The sequence below is a fragment of the Equus caballus genome, chromosome 1, assembly GCF_041296265.1.
Source record: "Equus caballus isolate H_3958 breed thoroughbred chromosome 1, TB-T2T, whole genome shotgun sequence".
NCBI lineage: Eukaryota > Metazoa > Chordata > Mammalia > Perissodactyla > Equidae > Equus > Equus caballus.
The window spans coordinates 160,610,929-160,627,268 of record NC_091684.1 but is presented as its reverse complement, the minus strand read 5'-3'; the positions used below and the strand labels follow the sequence as shown (position 1 = coordinate 160,627,268).

At 40.3% G+C, this 16,340-nt stretch overlaps 1 protein-coding gene and 1 long non-coding RNA gene across 3 annotated transcripts in view; one reads left to right on the top strand and one right to left on the bottom strand.

Moving 5' to 3' along the window:
- The window catches only part of INO80 (INO80 complex ATPase subunit), a 126,680-nt gene extending 116,397 nt beyond the window's left edge, over positions 1-10,283 (bottom strand). For both annotated transcript variants that reach the window (XM_023619728.2, XM_023619730.2), the window contains exon 1: positions 9,688-10,283. The gene's annotated coding sequence lies outside the window, so the exon portion shown is untranslated. The remainder of the gene's footprint in view (positions 1-9,687) is intronic.
- Positions 10,257-11,987, top strand: LOC111768210 (uncharacterized). Its single transcript, XR_002800391.2, has 2 exons — positions 10,257-10,812; positions 11,480-11,987. It is a non-coding gene; the product is annotated as an uncharacterized lncRNA (long non-coding RNA).
- Positions 11,988-16,340: the final 4,353 nt, after the last annotated feature.

Sequence of the window (16,340 nt, the reverse complement as noted above, 5' to 3'; positions counted from 1 at the left end):
ACTTTTCACACGAAAATGTAAAGAAAACAAAAATTTTCTAAGTGAGGTTATGTTAGAAGTCCCTAAGCTATATTTCATAAGTGTTCTGGTGAAAAGCACCCAATGTGAATTAATAACAATTTATCAAGTTAAAAATCTGAAAACATACCTAAAGATCCCCTCTTAATGAAGAACCAGTGACTTCAACAACTTTCAGAACAGCTAGTTCTATGAAAACACTTACCTTTTTCAGGGAATGAGATAGCTGAGTAAAAGATACTCCCATAAAAGAGATAAATTAAAGGAGTGAATTTAAAGCTCAGAAAATCTTGAGCAACTCAGTTGATTCCTCAGCAAAAGAAAGAAAACATTAGCTCACTTCATAGTTACTTATGAAAAATAGAGATCCTAGACAAAGTGTTGGGAAAATTTAGTTACCAGTTCCATATAGTTAACCCTCCATTATTATATGACTGATGATGAGCGGTAATTATTGAGGATAAAAAATAAGAGACACCCATAAACAGCCAAAATTCCAAAATTCATTTTTATATTTAGTTTTCCTATACTAAGTCAGTTTTCATTTTGGGAATGAACACACTAACTAGTGTGGATAGTGAGAGAGAAGTTGTATAGAACTGTGTTCTCCAAAAGAAACCTGAGAAATCAAAATTCAAGTAATTCATCCTAGAGACAAACCACCTGTAAATAAGTATGAGTTAAACTGTACACTAAACGGATCTTGATTTTCAATCATCAATATTTCAGTCACTTAGATGTGTGATGATTTTGCTACCAAATAAAATTACTCATTCTCTTTACCACAGTCTCCACAATTTGAATAAGACAGGTAGGTTTATACCAAACTAGGTACTCAATAAACCCTTGCTAAAGTTAGACTTTTTCCTCTATTCAAGAAGCTTGTGGGGTGGGGAAGAAGACCTCATTACAAACAATTCCAACTAGGGATCCAAATTCTTTGATTTTGCTATTATCAAACGTTACTGTAATAAGGAGGCTATATACTTATATTCCATTGAGAACTAGGTGCCCAACATTTTGTACACATATGCACTTTATATATACATTAACTCATTTAATCCTTTTATGACATAGATACTATTATAACCTCCATCTTACAGATAAAGAAGTAAGCTTAAGTAACCCACCCAAGGTCACACAGCTGGAAATGGCAGAGCCAGGATTGGAATCCAAGAAGTCTGACTCCAAAGTCCCACATACTTAACCACTTGTTTATTTTGCTTCTCAAATTGTTCCAGTTTTGGCCACTGGGAGCTCTTTCAGTTGGTTCCTGTGCTCCTTTGACATAGCATCATCACTGCAGGGTTAGGATTGGGGTGGTGGCAGTGGTGGCTGGAGCACTTCCTTACTTTCTGGCACTACAAGATGCTCCAGGCTCATCTTGTATATTTTCTGCCCCAGTCCTAGAATCAGTCATTTCTCCAAGGAGCTCTAGTTCTTTTTATTGGATAATGGTATTAGAAACCAAAATCTGGGTACTTGGTGTGCTCCTGGGATTCTTTTAACCTTCCCTGCTGACAAAGCACAGAAATGTGTGTGTGTATATAAACCCAAATATGTACACATATCTATAAATATTTCAATATGTAACCATCTGTATTGGTATTAAGCTAAACATGGGTTCATACTGATGTCTCCAACTTGAATCCACTACTACATGGTTCACTGTAGCCTCTTTCCCTTGCTTACTGTAAATTCCCACTCTGACAGTGAAAAGCCTGTCTCTTGTCATTTATTTACTAATTGTTCAATTGCTGTACACGTGTATATCACTATCAAAATTAACCCGAACCAAATAAAACTACACATCTACAGACAGCTAATCTTCAAGAAAGGTGCCAAGAACATACAATGGAGAAAAGATAGTCTCTTCAACAGATGGAGTTGGGAAAACTGGACAGCCACATGCAGAAGAATGAAGGTAGACCACTATCTCAGGCCATACACAAAAATAAACTCAAAATGGATCAAAGACTTGAAGATACGTCCTGAAACTATAAAACTCCTGGAAGACAACATCGATAGTACACTCTCTGACACTGAACTAAAAGGCATCTTTCCAAATACCATGTCCTCTCAGACAAGGGAAACAAAAGAAAACATAAACAAGTGGGAAGTCATCAGACTAAAGAACTTCTGCGAGGCAAAAGAAACTAGAATCAAAACAAAGAGACAACCCACCAGTTGGGAGAAAATGTTTGCAAATCATATATCTGACAAGGGGTTAATCTCCATAATACATAAGGAACTCATACAACTGAACAATAAAAAAACAACCCATCCAATCAAAAAATGGGCAGAGGAGATGAACATTTTTCCAGAGAAGATACAGAGATGGCCAACAAACACATGAAAAGATGTTCAACAACACTAATCACCAAGGCAAATCAAAACTACATTAAGATACCACCTTATGCCTGTTAAAATGGCTATAATCACTAAGACTAAAAATAACAAATGTTGGAGAGGGTGTGGAGAGAAGGGAACCCTCACACACTGCTGATGGGAATGCAAACTGGTGCAGCCACTATGGAAAACAGTACGGAGATTCCCCAAAAAACTAAAAATACAACTACCATATCACCCAGCTATCCCACTACTGGGTGTCCACCCAAACAATTTGAAATCAACAATCCAAAGTAACATATGCACCCCTATGTTCATTGCAGCACTATTCACAAGAGCTAAGACAGGGAAGCAACCCAAGTGCCCATCGACCAATGACTGGATAAAGATGTGGTGTACATATACAACGGAATACTACTCAGCCAGAAAAAAGGACAAATCCATCCCATTTGCAATAACATGGAAGGACCGAGAGGGAATTATGCTAAGTGAAATAAGCCAGTCTGAGAAAGACAAACACCAGATGATTTCACTCATATGTAGAATATAAACAAACACACAGACAAAGAAAACAGCTCAGTGGTTACCAGGGCAAGGGGGGTGGAGGGTGGGCACAGAGGTTGAAGGGGAGCACTTATGTGGTGACAGTCAAGAAATAATGCACAACTGAAATCTCACATTGATGTAAACTGTTATGAACTCGACAAAAAAAAAAGTGAGGAAAAAAAATTAACCTGTACCCCCATGGGACACTACTTTATCAGGTAGACCAGAGTGCTTACAGGCAGTTCCTTACGTCTTAGATTCCACTCATTTCCAGGGTTACTTAGGTCAGCACTTCCCTCCTCCCCTTTTTTAGTAAGGTTGTTTCATACGTTTGTTATACAATTAGATTCTCCTGCCACAGTCTGCATTCTTTCCTGGGATCCCTCACCTCCTAAATGATTTTTGTTTAATGTGCACACATTAAAGTTTACTCTTTGTGCTGTAAAGCCCTATGAGTTTTGACAAATGTCATGTATCCACTATTACAGTATCCAACAGAATAGTCTTATCAAGCAGTATTTTAACTGAATTAAATGGCACTATAATTCTCTATGGAAGCAGTCAGCTATCCTCTCACAGTACCAACAGCCTCAATGTAAAATGAGGGGGTTCTTGGGCAGGCCCCATGGCGTAGTGGTTAAGTTCAGTACCCTCTGTTTCAGCAGCCTGGTTCAGTTTCCAGTCACAGACCTACACCATGGTCAGTGGCCATGCTGTGGTGGTGACCCACGTACAAAATAGAGGAAGACTGGCACAGATGTTAGCTCAGGGTAAATCTTCCTCAGGGGAAGAAAAACACGAGGAGATTCAACTAAATGATAATAATATATAGCATTTATTAAACATTCTGTGTCAGGGATGGTGCTAAGCACTTCACATGGATTATCTCACTTATTTCTAGCAACTCTCTATACAAAGTAGATACTATTATTATCCCCATTTAAAAGATGGAATTAAGGCTTAATGTTAACATGCACATCATCAGCCAGCCAGGGAGTTGTAGAGTCAAGACTCTAGAGCAGGAGTTGGCACAGAATGGCCTGCATGTCAAATGCAACCCATTGCCTAGTTTGGTAAATCCTGACAGGTAAGAATGATTTTTACATTTTTAAATAATTGGAAAAAAGTTATATTTCATGACACATGAAAACTACATGAAATTAAAACCTCAGTGTCCATAAATAAAGTTTTATTGGAACATGGCCTCACTCATTCATTTACATACATGACCAGCAAAACCTAAGATTTATTATTTGACCCTTTACAGAAAAACTTTTCCAAGACCTGCTCTAGAGCCTGGCCTACTATTATATTCTAAGAATGATTCTAAAAAAGGCAAACTATTACTAACATTAGAATGAGATCCCGGACAGAAATATCTTAGAGCCTGAACTAAAAAGTTTAATGTTGCAAAACACCACCTCTTTGAATTATCATCTTAAACAAGAAGATACTTCTGTGAACATCTACTGGTATTCTGTATACAACCACAAAGGTTTATGCATTATAACTATTTTCTTTATTGAAGTATCTTTCCCTGCCTTATCTAAAAAAAAGATCAGAGATATTTTCTATTCATAATAAAAGGGTTCTGATTTCAATACTTTATAAACTAAAATCCTAGATCAAACTGATTAAACTATCAAAATACAATGGCACTCATAATTACAGCTATCACTTGTTGAGAGCACTATGTGCCAGGCACCATTCTACACATTTCTATGTACTCATTCATTTCTCACAATTACTCTCTACGAGGTAGGTATTACTAATTTAACAGATGAAGAAATTAGGCTTAAATAGCCTTCCAGGGGGGCTGGCCCCGTGGCTGAGTGGTTAAGTTCGCGCGCTCTGCTGCAGGCATCCCAGTGTTTCGTTGGTTCGAATCCTGGGCGCGGACATGGCACTGCTCATCAGACCACGCTGAGGCAGCGTCCCACATGCCGCAACTAGAAGAACCCACAACGAAGAATATACAACTATGTACCGGGGGGCTTTGGAGAGAAAAAGGAAATAATAAAAAATCTTTAAAAAAAAAAAAAAAAAAAATAGCCTTCCAGGGGCCACACAGTTAATAAGAGGGAAAGCTAAAATTTGAACCCAGGTCATTTGGCTCTAGGATCTAGATGGGGTTTGGCTATACTACACTGCCACTGGATTACAATGCTTCTGTTAACAAGGCAGATTAGGGCCTTTAAACAAAGCAAAAGAACGTCTCAGTATTTAAAACAAAAACTAAGTACTAGTAATTCATATCAGCACCTCAAGAGAAACATTTAGGTTTATACTTCTCTATGGTACTTAGAGTTTACATAATTGTATGTTTATCTTTGCAAAGCCCCTCTGTACTCTCTATATATGCACATACAACTGGATCAATTCACTTGTATACCCCTAGAGTCTACCACAGTCCCTTGAGTATGGAGATGCTCAACAAATTATTGTTGGGAGGATCAAAAAGCATTCACTAGGTGTTCAATAAATATTTATTGAGTAAATGAATGAACTGATGAGGTTTCATAAACCATTAGATACAAGTATCATTAAATGGTCTGTTGACCTAAACTAGGGCTGAATCAGAAAAGTCTTAGTAACCCTTAAATTGTGTCTGGTCTGTTGTTGAGCCTTAACCACCTTCTGTGCTAGTAAGTTTCATAAACAAAACCAATCATTATACACCTGCCAAACAATATTCATCTTTCAAGCTAGTTGTAATTTCCCAGGATTATTTTTCCTAATTCAATACAATTTAATCATGGTCGATCTCAGTTTTCATCACTCCATTGTGGAGTGAAATTTCTTTATCTTCATGTGAAAGCCTCACCATTGCCTTCATCATTTACACTGCCATTTTCTGGAAACTTCCCTTCTGATTAATTTGTTCTTGCTTGAGGTACAATAACTGGGATCCATTCAACAGTCTAAGAGTGGATATACTGCGGTTTCATACCAAGATAATGCGGTCCATTTTTAAATTTTATTTTTCATACCTCTCTTGGGAATGACTAACATTTCATTGGCCATTCAGGCAACACTCTCAGCGATAAAACTGACCACTTGGCCTAGCATTCTTTAAACCACATTGATGCTCACTAGCCATTTTTCTGTTCATCCACAAAGATACAAAAGATTTACCCACAGTTTATCCTGCATAGCTACTAATTTCTGGCCCAGAAAACCTAGCCGTCATATACAAACCCAGAGGCACCTTATTTGTCCTTTTACAAGAATTAAGAACAGTTTTAGTATCATTATCAAAAGGTGAACTCTATCCTTGAATATCCTGAGAAAACCCAATATGCCATACATGTTGTTCCTTTCTACCACATAACAAATAGCGTCCCCTCTTCCCAAACTAAATGTATAGCAGAGTCTTCGGTATGGTTATTTCTTCAAAAATGAAAATAAACTAACATTCATCAATATGCTGTCTTATAATTAAAGTCATTTAATCTCAAAAGTGAAAATTATTATACCCACTTTACAGAAAAGGAGAACTGAAACTCAAAAAAGTTTAGTAACTTACCCAAAGGTAAGTGAGACTCAAACCCAAGTCTTTTCAAGTCAAAAACCAATGTCTTTCCCTTATACTACCAGGTTTGTCCTTAGCTAAACTATTACTTGCTCTTCCTGTAAGAATACATGTTTACACTCTTGTGAACATGAATTTAAGAGTCAATAATCCTAATAACAATAATAATATTGTCACGGAAACCACTGTTTTGTCCCATATGCAATAACTTAGCTAGGTATCCAAGACTCTGTAGGGCAGAGGTTCTTATACGAGGGTCCATGATCTCAGATGGAAAAAAATTTACATTCTTATTTTCACTAACATATAACTAAAATTAGCATTCCTTTCAAGTCTGAATGTAGGCAGCACACCACAGCAGTATTAGCAGGACTATCACTAGTTGTTATTTAATTCAATAAAAAGCAAATTTCTTACTTCATAATTGTTTTTTTAAATATGTGTGCTACATTTTATACATTTAAAAGTCATATTCTGGGGCTGGCCCCGTGGCCAGGTGGCTTGGTTCGCGCGTGCTCCGCTTTGACGCTGGGGGTTTCTCCGGTTCGGATCCTTGGTGTGGACATGACACCACTCATCAGGCCATGCTGAGGCGGTGTCCCACATGCCACAGCTAGAAGGACCCAGGACTAAAATTAATATGCAACTATGTACTGGGGGGATTTGGGGAGAAAAAGCAGAAATAAATAAATAATTTTTTACAAAGTCATCTTCTGAGAAGGGGTTCACAGTCTTCTTTAGACTGCAAAGGGGTCCAGAGCACATAAAAAATATAAGAACCCTGCTCTAGAGACCATCACACGAGCTATCTGTCAATCCTTGGTAGTAAAAGTTTATAAAGGCAAGTTACATACACAGTTTATTCACTGTCCTCTAGTCCATTAAAAATATGGATACCATTTACTCCCAGTGATTTTCTTATATCTAATTTGTCAACTATATCTACTATTACTGATCTCCTACTTCTGACCTAACACATATGGAAACCTCTCTTACGTACTTATTAAACCCAGGCATTAAGCTTTTTTGTGACCAACTTTTCAACCCTAAGCAAACCTACTGTATGATGATTAGCAAGTGAATTCAATGCTTCTGTAACTGAACTTCTGACAATGTATAGCCAAGATCTGAATGTTTATTCGCGCCCCCCATTCATATGTTGAAATCCTAACCCCCAAGGTGATGGTATTAGTTGGGATGGGAGCCCTCATGATTAGGATCAGTGCCCACAAAAGGTGTTTAGTAATTAATGACTGTGCTCTTCTCATTCTCTGCATGCTAAGCCTATCACATCAAAATTCTTGTGCAACTTTAAAACTTGTCATCAACTTCATTTATTTTCCCACACAAACTCAAAGTTTCCTATTAACCCTATCCAGTTGTGACCACTCTAAAACTCACTGCATTCCAACATTTATATTTTGTGTGAACTTGTATGTTGATATGTTAAACCCCCAAGCCAGTTTTAATCTTCTTGTGGGAAGAAGAGGTGTCTATTATTCCTTCCCCAGCCCTATGTCTACACAAGTAACGGCAGTCAAAAGCTGTTATGATACCGTTAGGAGTGCTATGACAAACTTTCATTAAGTGAAATTATAACACCATAGTTTATGGTCTGTTGCTTAGACAATCACATTTCCACCTTGATGTACTCAAGAAGTTTTTATTAGTCATAAATTTTTCTCGTCACATTTGTGCTCTTTACAGTTATTTCCTATTAAAAGACACAGATCTTCAAAAATTGGTTCAGATTCTTCCGAAACAAAATGTAGAGGAAAAGAACAAAGTAAACTAAAATAATGGAATTTAATCCTTAAAAACACAAATTCATTTTATAATCAAGTATACAACTTTTACCATATATAATAATCTTGAATCATCATTTTATAGAAAGAGCTTGAGAATTTCAAGCATAAAGCACAATGAGAATGGAATATTATTTGGCAATAAAAAGGAAGAAAGTCCTGATACATGCTACAACATGGATGAACCTTGAAAACACGTTAAGCGAAAGAAGCCAGTCGCAAAAGGACACATATTGTATGATACCATTTATACAAAATATCCACAAAAGGCAAATCTACAAAGACAGAAAATAAAGTACTAGTTGCTAGGGCCTAGGGGGCGAGGGGCATGAGGAATGACCACTAAGGGGCTTCTTTTGGGGGTAATGAACAGAGAGTGGTGATAGCTGTACAACTCTGAGTACTATATACTAAAAAGCACGGAACTGTACACTTTAAAAGACGGAGTTTTTTGGTATGTGGATTGTATCTCAATAAAGCTATTACTTAAAAAATAATAAATAAAAAGCCGTCACCAGTAAACCACAATGAAAATTTCCTTGGGAAAGGATGTCAGGAAAGTCACTGATTGGAAAAGTAAGCTGGTTACCTGTGATGTTAAGGAGCTCGACCTCCTCATTCCTTCTGCCATTCCTACCAAGTACGACCATAAAACTAGTCAGTGTATGAATCAAAGAAACATTTAGGCACAGTTAGGTGTTAACTAACTGGCCTAAGTGAGTGTCTCCTTAGGCTCTATCACTCCTAAACTGTAGGGGGCTTCCACCCCGGGTGATTACGGAAGTACTAGTTTTCATTAGCAAGAAGGAAAGTCAAAGTAGGATGACACTTGCCTACATGCCCTACAAAAGCCTAGAAGATCAGAAGAGGTGTCACCTACACACTCCCAAGTCTGTGCACGTGTTAGGCTGCCCCCACTCAACATGAACAAGCAGCATGCACCATTCACCCATATCCCAACTTGCTCCCCATAAATTGACACACTATCAAACCCTTAGATATCTTTTAAAAGGGCAGATACAGCCCTCCCCGGGTTCCCACTCGAGACCAACCAGCCCCCGCCCTGCCCTGCCCCACCCCACCCCACCCCCAAACCCACACACGTGTTAGCCCGACACCGCCCCACCAGGTCCCACGTGCACCTGGTCTAACACACTCCCCACGTGTGGGCGCCCCACGGGCTTCCTCGGCTGGCTGAGGTCACCGCGTGACCCCAGGTCTCCAGAGGTAAGAGAGGGGAAGGACGAGGCCCAGGTCCCTGAGGTTCCAACCCTGCGGGGAGTGTCCACACCCATCCTCCCTACTAACCCCAACAAATCCAAGGGCTGGGGGCTACGGCCCCTTTAAGACGCGGCCCAGTCGTCGCCCGCAGAGAGGGGCGCAACGGGGCCTACACCACCCCCCCTCCGTTCGCCCGCCCACGTCTGGTCGCCTCACCTCGGGCCGCCGGGCCCCGCCGCCGCGGCGGCGGCGGAGGGGGGGCGGGGTGCGGGCGGGGTCCGGAGGGGGGGGTCGCCCCGCCGACGGTGGAGCCGCGGTTCGCTCTCTGAGGCCGTGGGACGGTGACTGCGTTGGGCGTGGACGCTCCTAGCTCGCTCCCTCGGCGGCTCCTGGGACCCCAAGATGGCGGCGGCGCTGAGGCGGCTGCGGGCGCTGGGCCGGCGGCGGCGGCGGCCACTTTCACTCACTGAGAGGAGCGGAGCAGGGACACGGGGAGCCATGGCGGGGGGGAGGAGAGGCGCCATAGCCAGGCCAGAACAATCGAGCCGCTACTCGGCTGGTTTACCCCCGCCCCACCCACGCTCACTGCTCGTCTCCAGCCCGTGGCCTCCCGCAGTGCCGCTGCCGTCGGCCTCGTGCAGCTCGCACCCCGCCGCTGCCGCCTGACGCCCCGCGCGGACCGGGGTTCGTGGGGAGACCCTGATCTATGCCATCTGAGTGCAGATTGGTCGGGGCTGGGACTGGCGAAGATTGCCGAAAGGCGGCGGGGAGGAGGAGGAGGATGTCATCGCTAGAGTGAGCAAGCAGATCTCGCGGGAGCAAGTGTCGCGAGACCTCTCCAGGCCTGCAACCGCCCAAGAAAGGTTACTTTTCCCGGAAGTAACGTCAATCGAAACGGCCCGGGATCCTGGGAATGTTCGTTCCCGTAGGCAGGAGATTGGAGCGTGCTTGTGCTTAGTTTGTTAGGGGCTACCGAACGTTGATGAGATCACTGGAGGGAAAGGATAGGCTCAGGTGTGATATTTTATCGTTTCTGGCCCCTTTGAGTGGGCTTGTACGTCGTCGAGGAAATGCCTGCTGTTTACAGTCACTCTTAGACGGTAGTTTGGGGCTCCCCTTTAGGCTCAGGGACCAACATCGCGATGCTGTGGCATAGTTAGGCAAGATGCCTAACTCAAGGCTTTAGGATTCAAGGACTTGGGAAGACAGAGACCTGTCATCGGAAATATCTCCCTATCCTCACACCCACCCAGTGAGCCTCTGAAAAGTGAATAATTGATTTGTCTGTGCCAACTCCGTAGTTTGAGCCCCCTACTACCCACATTTACAGCCCAACTGCAGGTAAGGATTAGCACTTCCTGAAAGTTAGCTATGCTATCTCAGCGCCTTCACGTCTTATGCTTTAATTCATTTCAATCTGGTCTTTAGCGCTTAAACAGAACAGCATTTGCCTAAGGTCATTAAGTAGCCTTCCTGGGCTAAATTCACTGGACTTTAAAAAGTTAGTTTTGCTTCATGGCAAAAGTATACTATTCGACCCTGTGTGTAAGAAAGAAGGGGACATAAGAAAACACAGGAGTATCTCTCATTTGTTGGGGGGGGGGGGGGGAAATACAAAGATAAACCAGAAATTAAAGTGATTAAAGTCCTATATGAGAAGAGTGGGAAGAAGGGGAGGAATGGAAACAAAGTAGCAAGATTGACCGGAGAGTGGCAAATATTTTTGTACAGGACTGACATAATAATGTTTCACATACTCCCCAAAAATAAGCATGTAAAACCAACTAAGGTGATATTTGAGTGACAATGAGCTGACTGTTTGGAGCATAGACCAAAAGGAAAAGAATAAAGGGAGAAAAGTCAGTAAGCTAAGGAGGGACCAAGTTGTAGAGTCCTTTATGTTCAAATGTAGGTTGCCTCTTGTATTCATTTTCTGTTGCTGTGCTAACAAATTACCACAAATGTAGTGGCTTAAACAGTACAAATTTATTGTCTCACAATTCTGTAGGTCAGAAGTCTGACACCCGTCTCAAACTGGGCTAAAACCAAGGTGTTGGCAGTGCTGCCTTACGTTCTGAAGCCTCCGGGGAAGAATTTGTTTCCTTTTCCTGCTTGCATTCCTTGGTTATTGTCTCCCTTCCTGCATCTTCAAAGCCAGCAGTGGCAGGTTGGGACCTTCTCAGGTCACATCCGACCCAATCCGTCCTTTTAAGGATCTTTGTCATTACATCAGGCCCATCCAGATAATCCAGGATAATCTCCCTATTTTAAAATCAACTGATTAGCAACTTTAAATCCACCTGCAACTTTTAAGTCCTCTTTGCAACATAACCTAACGTGTTTACAGGTTCTGGGGACATTCCTGGGGGAGGGCATTATTCTGCTCCCTGCATCTCTCCTAGAACTTCTCATGTACAACTCTCTACATCCTTCATCTGTGACTTTCACACTGAAGTCCAGTTGTTTCCAATCTCTAAAATAACCCTATATTCTTAATTAAAAGTCTTTGTACATTCTTCGCCTCAGAGATTTAATCTTTTCTAGAAACGTCTTGATTTTATTTTACAGTTCACTGTAACATTTTCTGTTTTCTATCTAAATGGAGGAGTCTCTTTGGCCTTCTGTAAATATTGTTCACAATCATTCAACATGCAATATTTAATTTTATTAGGGTAATGTTTAAAATACATTAGAAAATAAAACATACAGATTATTCTTTAATGATCATTTTGAGGAAACTTTGTGCAGTCAATTTAGGATATGTATTTTATTGCCAATAATAAAGCAATAAACAAAGATGTGTGGGTGGGGGACCCAAAACTGTGAACACTAAGGAATGAACTTAATCATGTACAACAAATGAGTAACAGCCACTCTGCAGTGAGTGGGGAAGAAAAGAACTCACCAAAGTAACTGAGGGAAACAGTATCCTGACTGGATACCTACGAATGAGACCAACTGAACTGTACGTAACTGCTGTGCTCCACATACGAAGTGTTTCTCAGAGCAGGGAGTGTACGTTAGCAATTTGAAACTACTTAATGTGTATGCTAGAATTCAATAAATAAATGTATTGTAGATCATGAGCTGAGTTTCTCATTGTTGGAGAAAAAAGTTATTCAATAAGGAAAAGGGAAAAGCTAAATGAAGCCTGTGGTGTTGGAATGGAATCTGAGGTGGCAGTATAAATTCATGGTTTTTTCTGTTTGTTTTGCTTTGTTTTTTTGTGAGGAAGATTGGCCCTGAGGTAACATCTGTTGCCAATCTTCCTCTTTTTGTTCAAGGAAGATTGTCGCTGAGGTAACATCTGTGCCAATCTTCCTCTATTTTATGTGGGATGCTGCCACACTGTGGCTTGACAATCGCTGCTAGGTCCGCACCCGGGATCGGGATCCGAACCTGTGAACCCCGGGCCACCGAACTGGAGCACGTGAACTTAACCACTACACCACCATGCCATCCCCAATTGATGGTTTTTAATATATGTACGATAGCTGCAGAAATATAGATTGGTGTACGTGTGGCTTAAATACATATATTCCCTAGTTCTCTGCTGAGAGCATCTGGAAGCAGTGAGGATACCTACTACCCAGATCTTGATTTCTAAACACCATTCTCCAATGGAAAGAATAAGGAGAACCTTGGAGAAATAATTGATTCCCGGACTGAGACAAGGAACATACAAGATGAGCCTGGAATATCTTGTGGTTTTGGACAACAGTGCTCCAAAAAGGATGTCACAAGAACACAGGAGCCAACCTGAAAGAGTTCCTAATGGCCAAAGCAACAAAATAATCATAGTATTACATTATCAGCCATAGACCCAAAGATATTTATTTTTAAGTATCTTATATAAATAAGATACTTATTTATACTTATATAGATAAATGGTTATTTAAATGAATAGGGGAGAAGAGATGGCTCTTTCTTAAAGTAGAATTCCTATTAATAAATGTTGCAGGAAAGAAGGATAACAAAATCACCATTAAGCAAACACTGTGGTAATAACTGTTACAGACGAGATCCACCGATGGATGCTAAATTAATGGGTAAAAAATTGAGGAGCAAGAGGATTTGTATAGATTCAGCGTGTTTCACCCAAGATACATTTTAGCAGAAAGGGAAAGAGAGTAACTTTATAATGGAGAAACTCAGCAGAAACCACCTTCCAAGTGATCAAGCTAAACATCATCAGTAACAAGACATATTTATATCATGAGCCTCTTGATATTTTGCCTTGAGAAGTACACAACATCATTTCTGTGATATTCTTGCTGAAAATGCATAACCTCATTCCAATCCTGAAAAAAACATTAGATGACCTGAAATTGAAGGGCTTTCCAAAAAGTCATTGATCAATACTCTTCAAAACTGTCAAGGTCATGAAAGACAAGGAAATACCTGGGAACTCTTATAGAATGCTAAAGCCTAAGGAGAAATAATAAGTAAATGCAATGTGGAGTCCTGGAAAGGGTCCTGAAACAAAAGAGACCGTGGTGGAAAAAACTGGTGACGTTTGTATAAGGTCTTTAATTTAGTTCATAATGTTGTACCAAGTTAATTTCCTTGTTTTGAGAATTGTACTGAGGTTATGTAAGATGTTAACATTGGGGAAACTGGCTGAAGAATATACAGAAGATCTTTTTGCACCTTTTCTGTAAGTCTAAAATTAGTTCAAAATAAAAAGTTAAGAACTTTTTCATTCCATTTGACTTTTCAACTGTATTCATCTCCATTCCTGAAACACTGTCTTCCCTTGACTTTGGAATCATGATATTCTCCTAGTTTTCTTCTTCTCCTGGACACTATTTTTCATAACCACAATTAGTCCACTGGTTCACAGGTTCTGGTCTTGACAAAATTAGGGATATGCAGAAACTTACGTGGGAGTAGAAAAATATTTTAGGACACACTCTCCTCAAAGTCCTTACCTAACTTGAAATCACAGGAGACATAGGGAGACTTCACTTATGAGGAGTTGGAAGTATAAATTCAAGCTTTTCTCAGATGTAGCAGAGTTGGCAAGAATCTGAGTAATAATAACCATGAAGCTGCACCCACCAACCACCAACTCCATCCGGAAAGCGGATAGTTTCCACCATCCTGACTGCTATCTGGGATTCTAGGGAAAACAGGAAGGAGAAGAGCAAGTGCATTCTGCCTAGGATCTGCAGCATCCATGTTTTAAGCATTAAAGCAAGGGCCAGAAACTGGTGGTCTTTGGCCATAACTGGCCTCCAGGTGTGTGTATTTGTTTTGTTCCAGTTAAAAACTAGATCTAGCAACACCAGTCTAGCAACTGCATGGAAATGAACTGTAGCTTCTCCCTCTAGCACAGTGTTCTTGTGTTCACCCGAGTCCCTCTAACTACTATTAATTCTGCTTGAACCCAGTCCACTGACACTCTTTCCATAACTGTCCAATTTCTGTTTGCACTTCCTACAATAAAAGATTTTTATTTATTTGAATTCGTCACTCTCATTGAGATATTTTTTGTTCTAATTAGTATGGGTTAGTAAGTGCTGTTCTGAAAACACGTAAACATAATAACAGCTAACATTTTGTGAGCATGCATAATGAGCTGTGCAGTGCTCTAGGAGCAGTACACGTTTAACCTTGAGAAAAGCCGGGCCCAGTGGCGCAGCAGTTAAGTTCTCATGTTCTGCTTCAGTGGCCCGGGGTTCGCCGGTTCAGATCCCGGATGCGGACATGGCATCATTTGGCATGCCATGCTGTAGTAGGCGTCCCACATATAAAGTAGAGGAAGATGGGCACGAGTGTTAGCTCAGGCCCAGTCTTCCTTGGCAAAAACAGGATCGGCAGCAGTTAGCTCAGGGCTAATCTTCCTCAAAAAAAAAAAAAAGCCCTTTATTTCTATTTTATGAAGAGGAAACTGAGGCTTAATGTGACTAAGTAATAAGTAACCTGCCCGAGCTCACACATACAGTAAGAGATAGAGCAGGGACTCAAACCCAGGTCTTCAGAGGCGAAGTTCTGTGTTCCTACACTATACTAAATGTTTCTCCTTATCATGTTCGTTTGCTTCACTTATTTGGTTGCCCATCTGTAATCTTTGATGCTATCACTCTTTTACTTCATTGTCAAATTATGAAATATATACCAGTACAAAGAAAAGTATAGAAAAAAATATAATGAACATTGTGTACCCACCACCAGATCTGTCAAACCGTAGTATTTTGTCATATTTGTTTTTATTAACAAAACATTAAGAATACAGTTGACACCATACACGTAACCCTTTTTGATCCCATTTACCCTCTCTCTCCACTCCCACAGGTGACCACTATCCTGAATTTGTTAACAATATTCATCCATGTTTTATCTATATCTCCATAAAAATTATGCTACAGATATCCATCTTCACTTGCTCTTTTCAGTCGATATTATGTTTTTGAGGTTTATCCATGTTAATATGTATAGCTTTAATTTATTTTATATTTTTATTATTTTGAAATTGGGGGTCTTCGGGTTCACAAAATCAGATTGATCGTAATCTTTGGTTCATGACACATCAGAGGTGTTTCAATGGCTCCTTTTTGTTTCGTTTACTTTTAATATCATAATAAGCAATTTGCAAACTCACTGAGAAAAACAAAACCTAGTTCCTTGACAGTAAGTTGTGTCTAACCATATCACATCCTCCAAGTCTACCTTCTGCCTCCTGACGTAACCATCATCCTGAATTCTGTCTTCCTTATTCTCTCACTTTCTATTGGATCATTGTACATTTATAAAAAGTATATATTTTCTATTGTAAATGTTTTTAACTTATATATAAAAATTGTAGCATCATAGTCACAAAATATCTCCACAAAGATATATATTAATTACAAGAGCTAAAATAGTAA